This window comes from Suricata suricatta, chromosome 7, assembly GCF_006229205.1.
Source record: "Suricata suricatta isolate VVHF042 chromosome 7, meerkat_22Aug2017_6uvM2_HiC, whole genome shotgun sequence".
NCBI classification, from domain to species: Eukaryota; Metazoa; Chordata; class Mammalia; order Carnivora; family Herpestidae; genus Suricata; species Suricata suricatta.
In genome coordinates this window covers 71,553,751-71,561,421 of record NC_043706.1, presented here as the reverse complement: position 1 = coordinate 71,561,421, position 7,671 = coordinate 71,553,751, and the positions used below count along the sequence as shown (strand labels likewise).

The following is a 7,671-nucleotide window of genomic DNA, read 5'->3' as shown; positions in this document are numbered from 1 at the left end:
GGTTTACTTACTAACCATCAGGAATGTATTCTTCCTCTGGTGAGCCAAATAGAATGCCTCCTAGCCCTGTCTAGGACTGAATTTTAGCATCTGTTATAAAATGTGTTTGCTATCTGCTTCTCACTGAAAACATCCTGCTATCTTCTTAGTTGTAAGATTTACTACCGGTTCAAACAAAGGTGTATGTTATCTGCTTTTCATTGAGAATATCCTGTTATCCTATGATGTGTAAATTACTTCATTGTAATTAGAATAGTTCTGAAGAAATGCCTCTGTAAAACCTGTTTCTGCACCCTTTTCAAAGCATCTTTATCACTGAAAATTATTTGTAAAAATTCCACCTTTTGATGTCATAAGTCTATAAATAAAGGCCCAAGACCTGGCGAGACAGGAGACACAGGAGATAGAAAGAAGAAATATAGAGGATAAGAATGTCAGGCTGGACCAATTAAGAAACTGCGCTGCGTGAGTGTCTCTTCGTTGATCTTGTCCGCTGCTACCCCTTCAGGGAGCCCTGGACCCGCCAGAGCAGGCCTCCAGCAAATGAGGTGGCCGAATCTTTCTCCAGGACATCAAGAAACCAGACCGCGACGATTGGGAGAACGGGCTGAATGCGATGGAGTGTGCGTTACACTTGGAAAAGAGTGGGAATCAGTCGCTACTAGAACTGCACAAACTGGCCACTGACGAAAACGACCCCCACTTGTGTGACTTCACTGAGATGCACTACCTGAATGAGCAGGTGAAAGCCATCAAAGAACTGGGTGATTATGTAACCAACCTGTGCAAGATGGGGGCTCCCGAATGCAGCATGGCAGAGTACGTTTTTGACAAGCACACCTTGGGAAACAGTGATGATGAGAGCTAAGCCTTAGGCTGTCTTCCCATGGCCACATGGGTGACTTCCCCGGTCACCGAGGCAGTGCATGCATGTTTGGGGTTACCTTTCCCTTTGCTATAAGTCGTAACAAAACATCTACTTAACTTCCTTCATTTGTACCATTCCTTCAAATAGAGTAATTTGGTACCCAAGGAAAAAAAAATAAGAAAAAAAAAAAAACCCACAACCTCTATAACTTAAAAGACAGTATTGTAAAAACAGTAGTTATCATATCACATCAAACTAATAGGCAACCACAAATTACTAGAACCAGGTATGCTTGTGACACCTTCCAATAAAATGACAACTGTCATAAAAATAATCATGTTGGGGGCACCTGGGTAGCTCAGTTGGTTAAGTGTTTGACTTCAGCTCAGGTCATGATGATCTCATGGTTCGTGAGTTCGAGCCCCACATTGGGCTCTCTGCTGTCAGCACAGAGGTTGCTTCAGATCCTCTATCCCCCTCGCTTTCTGCCCCTCCTGGCTTGCACATGTGTCCACTTTCTCTCAAAAATAAATAAAACAAAAAAGAATTATGTTGCCAGAACCCTTCACTAAGGCTTAAGGTTGGGCTCCTGATTAACTGGTGGTAACATTTATGGAATTGCTGGTATACAAAATGGAAGTCACTTCATATTTATTTTCTTCCCAAATGGCTTTCCTCAGGATAGAAACTGTCCAGGAAATTTTAAAATCAAGACATTGTAAGACATGTATTAGGCGTATATGAAAACCACCGTGCAAAGCGCATCGTGCTGAAGACAAGCAGAAAGTATCATAGCAGACTTTTTGGGATGGCATTTGTGGTATGTAATAAACAAGAGTTCCAGCTACTTGGAAAATTTGATCGTAACGCACATGGTAAGGGTCTGTGAGTCGCTGATACAGCACAAACAAAAGCAAATGGAAATGTAAGGTTATTTACTTGTATAATTTAAAGGACTGACTGATGTGCTTTTATAGTGTTTTTGATTACACTCTGCGTTACTTTCAAATGCTGAGTTTATCTGCATTGCTTCTATACTGCTGATTTCATAGGAGAGATACAGGAAAGAAACTATTTGTTTGGGTGAAATCTCTTACGAAATAAAGACTATTCATCCAAAGGACTCTTTTCTTACTTCCAAATGGAGGTTGTATCCCAGAACCTGAGATTAACAGCAATGTGACCTCTGGTTGAGAAGCACATTATTGTGTATACTGATAAACTGAGTGTTAACATTTAGATAAATTAGTTTTTGGAAATCAGTAACACCAAACTAAATGATCTACTTAACTGAAATCTTGGTTCATGAACACAAAATAATGGCAATTTAAACATGAAGCTCATAATACAGATATAAGACTGAAATAACCACAGCAAGTTGAAATACAGGATGCATTTTACAGAACAAGAGTAAAGAAATTATTTTCCTGCCTGTTCACATTAAACTTTTTTCATAAAAGAGAATTTTTCATTACCTCAACAGGAAAAAAAAAAGGCTAGAAATGTCTTCTGTAGGATGGAAATACTAAAATCTAGCTCAAACTTAAAAAGTGATGTAAGGAAGAAGTGAAGGAGAAATTATAAGTTTATTACCTCATCCATGCTTATAGGAGCACTCCTGAATCAACAGTCATCACTTTGTCATATAAAAGGCTCTCACTGATTTTTAGATTTAGATTTCTTTAGATTCAAAGGTCTATCTTACAGCTAAGGTACCTTAATAGTAAAAAGGATGAATGTTAGTAACATTAGTAACATTACAGACATTTTTTGAAAAAAAAAAAAAAAAAAAAAAAAAAAAATAGGCGCCTGGGTGGCTCAGTCAGTTTCAAGCCTCTGACTTTGGCTCAGGTCATCATCTCACATTTGTGGGTTCGAGCCCCGCGTTGGGCTCTGTGCTGACAGCTCAGAGCCTGGAGCTTGTTTCGGATTCTGTGTCTCCCTCTCTCTCTCTCTGTCCCTCCCTGCTCATGCTCTGTCTCTCTCTGTCTCAAAAATAAATAACACATTAAAAAAAAATAGAAACTTACCTAATTCAGTAATGATCATAAAACTTTTTATTCTTTTTTTGAAGTTAACTCTAACTCTAGTACACCTTTTAATTTGCAATTGAGGCTTTATTTCCCACTTCTTCCACAGATCAAATTCTAAAGAATTCAGGCCCTGATTAATCCAGTATCTCTTCAAATTTTGGCCACCAATCAGATGGGAGATGCTTATATGGGATCCAAGGAATAGGCTAAGTGGCACTGAATCAGTGAGGGATTTATTCCCTCTTCATTCTCTCGCAGTTCCTCTGACTGCATCAGGAAGTTCTCAGATTGATGGCAGAACGTTATCAACACCTGTAATTTTTGCTAATCTCTCTTTTAAACAAAGAACAGGCTTAGGGTGTTCGATAGCCAACAGTTTCTAGAATTTAGCAACACTTTTGTTTTCATTATTTTCATCTTTATGGCTACTTCTGTTTATGGCAAGTGACACTTTTTATTTATTTTTAATGTTTATTTACTTTTGAGAGAGACAGAGGGTGAGCAGAAGTCGGGGAGGTGCAGAGAGAGAGGGAGACACAGAACTGGAAGCAGGCTCCAGGCTCCTTGCTGTCAGCACACAACCTGATGTGGGGTCTGAACTAACAAATTGTAAGATCGTGACCTGAGCCCAAGTCAGATGCTTAACCAACTGTGCCACTCAGACACCTCCCTACTTTTTATTTATGGTGGTTATTTCAAGTGTTCTTTAAAAATTATGTTAATAACTACAAGCATACAAAGAAATACAAAGAAGTTTACAGGAAGTATGCAGATATGGCCAAAGTTCTGAGGTTATAAGAATGACTAATGTTCAAGAAAACTACACTTACCCATTTGGTCAACAAATAAATACAAGTGCCTACTATGAGCATGCCATTGGTTTAGCCATTAAGGACAGACAAGAATGATAAATGCTAACAGGAAAGACAGAAAAGAGTTACTTGAAAATGAGGTAATTAAAAAAAAAAAGATCCATAGACAAGATGGCATTGGAGATAGGATAGTATGATGTAGACCCACCATGACAGGCAGAGCACGCATTTGAAGAAACCCAAAGCAAAACAGTACGGGCCTAAGTGGTGGCATGTTCCAAATCTTGATTGTGGTGGTGGTTACCAGAGTGTGTATATAATGTATACATAAAATGAATGCACATTATATGTATTATATGTAAAAATTTCCTTAAATTTGGTACAATGTCTTTGACCTGTGCAATAAAAAAAAATCATTGACATTTTAGGCTTGGAAAGGCTTGGGGAGGGGGCGGTAAATAGGTAAACACAATAAGGAGAAAAAGGAAATCACCATTTAAAGACAAGGGAATCAAAAGTACTTATTTCCATATCATTTATTTTCAATAAAAACTGTAAGCTATGGGGCACCTGGCTGGCTCAGTAGGTAGAGCTTGTGACTCTTCCATCTCTGGGCGGTGAATTTGAGCCCCACCCTGGGTGTGGAGACTGCTTAAAAAAATGGTAAAAACAAACAAAAACTCCCAACACACGCACACACACACACACACACACACACACACACACACACACCCAAAACCACAAAATAACAAACAAACAAACAAAACACAAAAACCTGTAAGCCATTAAACAAAAATCACAGTTACGTACTTCTCAACGGTTTCATTTCAGGGAGAAAATTTACCCAAATTAAGGCTTACCTCCTGACCCCCTCAAGCAAAGGAGCACATTAATAGTACTTACTCCCAACAAAGTATCAAACAGATTAAAGCATCCACACTGTGTGCTAGTGACATGTGACAGAATTTAGCACAATACTTTAAGACTGCATTCAACATTTAGATCCTGTTTGTAAGCAACTCAGAAAAGATTACCTTACAATTTATGTTTTAACCTTGAACCCTTCCTAATGATCTAAGCTCTTCAAATTAGTTATTGGGGTGCCTAGGTGGTTCAGTCGTTTGGGCATCCGACTTTGGCTCAGGTCATGATCTCATGGTTTGTGGGTTCGAGCTGCACATAGGGTTCTGTGCTGACAGTTCAGAGCCTGAAGCCTGTTTCGCATTCTGTGTCTCCCTCTTTCTCTGCCCCTCCCCCACTTGTGCTCTGTCTCTGTCTCAAAACTAAAAAAATAATACTAATAATTATTTAGTTATTATCAAGTATGTACATTTCAAATGGCTCTTATTACATTTCATAGTGTAAGAATTCACACCTAGAGAGGGAATTCATTCACAGTAAAAATAATGCCATTATCAACAAGTCTAACAAGTCTTGTTGGAACTTTATAAAGCCATTCTTAATAAAATCAATGACTTAACCATAAAATCAAACTCAAAACATGAATTATGATTCAAGAAAAGCATTAAGAGACCAGAAAAGAAAAAGATAGTCCTCTGCTATAAAGCATTAAAGTACATAGAAAACTATGTGTATCTTTAATAATTTATTAAGGAAAATATAAGTCTTTTGTTATACCAATGAGTTGCCACTAGATCTTCATGCCCCAGAAAGCTTAACCTGAAAGCTAAATAAAAAGCATAATGTAGGGACTTTTAGAGCTGAAAGAAGACACAGCTCAGGTATAGGCAGTCCCATCTCATGAGACTTTGATAAGTTTTTAAAATGGCAGCAAGCTGCAGCTCCAGGTCAGTTGCACAATCATGAGGGCAAACAACTGACATACTTACAACCATTCTTTATCCACACAATCATTCTCTTATTCATTTAGCAGAGTATTCAATAAATTACATGAGATATTCAAAACTTTTGTAATAAAATGTGCTCCGTGTTAGATGATTTTGCCTAACTGTAGGCCAATGTAAGTATACTGGGCATTTAAAAAATTTTTTTAAATGTTTATTTTTGAGAGAGAGAGGGTAAGTGGAGGAGGGGCAGAGAGAGACAGAGAGACATAGAATCTGAAGCAGGCTCCAGGCTCCCATGCTGTCAGCACAGAACCTGGTGGGAGCTCAAACCCATGAACTGTGAGATCATGATCTGAGCCAAAGTCAGACGCCTAACCAACTGAGCCACCAGGAACCCCTCGTATACTGAGCATTTTAAACATAATTTTCCATTTATGATGGGTTTATAGGGACATAACCCCATCATAAGTTGAGGAAGATCTGTACAGTAATTTTCACACTGGTATTCTATGTAATTATATTCCTGATGTTAACAGGTTGGCCATGAAAAAATAAGCTTTCTGGCCAGGGAAGTTTAAGGAAATGCTTTGATAACCTTCCCCTGAAGATTTATATATAGCAGTAAAGGTTTTGAGAAATCCTGCAGTTAAAAGTAAATCAGAAGTTAAAACTGATTTAACCAATGTGCCCCTAAATCATTTGTCATAGAACACCATTTCAGCCAACAAGGCTATGAATGGATTGAGAACTGTGTTCAAGGGGAAAATTCTGATCTTATGAAATTCCCTTAAACAGATAACAAAATTGATCAGAGAGATCACATCTCCTTAGGAGGAATAAAGAACTTGAACAAATCTTTCATTTCTAGGCCATCACTCTTTCCACTACTTTAACTGCAAAATAAGACTCCTTTAAACTGTATATAGTCAAACATTTACATTTTAACATTCTGGTTATGGTGTCACATCTTCTGACTTGCGTAACTTCGGTGTTTCTAATTCTTCCTTCAAGACCTGGTTTCCTAATAACTAGGCCCACCTGGAGATGTACTATTGTTTGGTACTAAGGGGGAATGATTTCATTTGGAGTAGCAGCTTAAATCGATCACTAAAATAAAGCATTTGTACTACAACTAGTAACTTCTGTTAGCTCAACTAAATCACTGTTATTCGATGGTGAATTTCTTGGCATATAGTGTCAACATATGCCATCCATAACATACGAGATCTTCTGTCTGTGTAAAAGAAAGCCAACAACATCAAAATTGAGATTTCTGACTTTCAACAATTCTGAACTTGTCAGGCAGTTTCCTTTTTTGTAATTTAAAAAAAAATGCTTTAACTACAGCCTTCAAATCAGATTATCACAACATATTTCTCAAACTCCACATAACCTTATTTATAGTGCAAGAAACACAATTCTTTCAGCTTTAAAGAAGTATATAGTTGTGTGCCACTCCCCCTCCCCCCTCAAGGAGAAGAATGGAAGAGACTGAACAAGTAACTACTGTTATGCTGCAAACTTTAAAGGCTTGGGAATCAAAGGTGACAATAGTTAACAACTTCCTTATGACTAACCTGACTTCCTCTAATAAACTTCTGCCCTCCTTTCCACCTCCGACATGGAACCTTAACTACAGCTGGCATTCGTGTCTCTTCAATCTTAGAAGAACCCACCAGATGAACGAGACCGCACGAAGCCCGGATTCCACCAACAAAGAGGTTACTCCACGCGCCTTTACCGCACAGGTGCGACTTCCACCCCCAACCCTGCGCACCGCTGGGCCCTCGCGCAGGAGGCCCCAGTGCCTCAGGGCCGCCCTCCAGCCTCCGCCCAGCCCCGGCTCGCCGATCCCCGCGCAGCTCCCGCCTCTCCGGAAGCCGGAGGGCCACCGGCCGGCTTCCAAGCTCCAGGCGGGGCCGGGGCGGCAACTGCCCCGACGCCACAGCAGCCTGCCCTGCGGGGCGTCCCCGCAGCTCCGGAACAAGCCGGGCCGAGGAGGCCGCTCAGGGCCGGCCGCCAGCCTCGCTACCGCGCTGGGGGCGGGGACGCTGTTACCTGCCGTGGGCTCGGCCGCTCCCCGCCGGCGCCGCTCTCCTGGCAACCGCGGCAGCGACGCGGAGGTCGGGGGCCGCAGCGCCTAGTGACAG

At 40.4% G+C, this 7,671-nt stretch overlaps 1 protein-coding gene and 1 pseudogene across 5 annotated transcripts in view; one reads left to right on the top strand and one right to left on the bottom strand.

The window, feature by feature from the left end:
- Positions 1 to 868, top strand: part of LOC115295273 — a 1,442-nt pseudogene extending 574 nt beyond the window's left edge.
- Positions 1 to 7,671, bottom strand: part of DOP1A (DOP1 leucine zipper like protein A) — a 117,903-nt gene extending 110,232 nt beyond the window's left edge. For all 5 annotated transcript variants that reach the window (XR_003911210.1, XM_029945490.1, XM_029945492.1 and 2 more), the window contains exon 1: positions 7,580 to 7,671. The gene's annotated coding sequence lies outside the window, so the exon portion shown is untranslated. The remainder of the gene's footprint in view (positions 1 to 7,579) is intronic.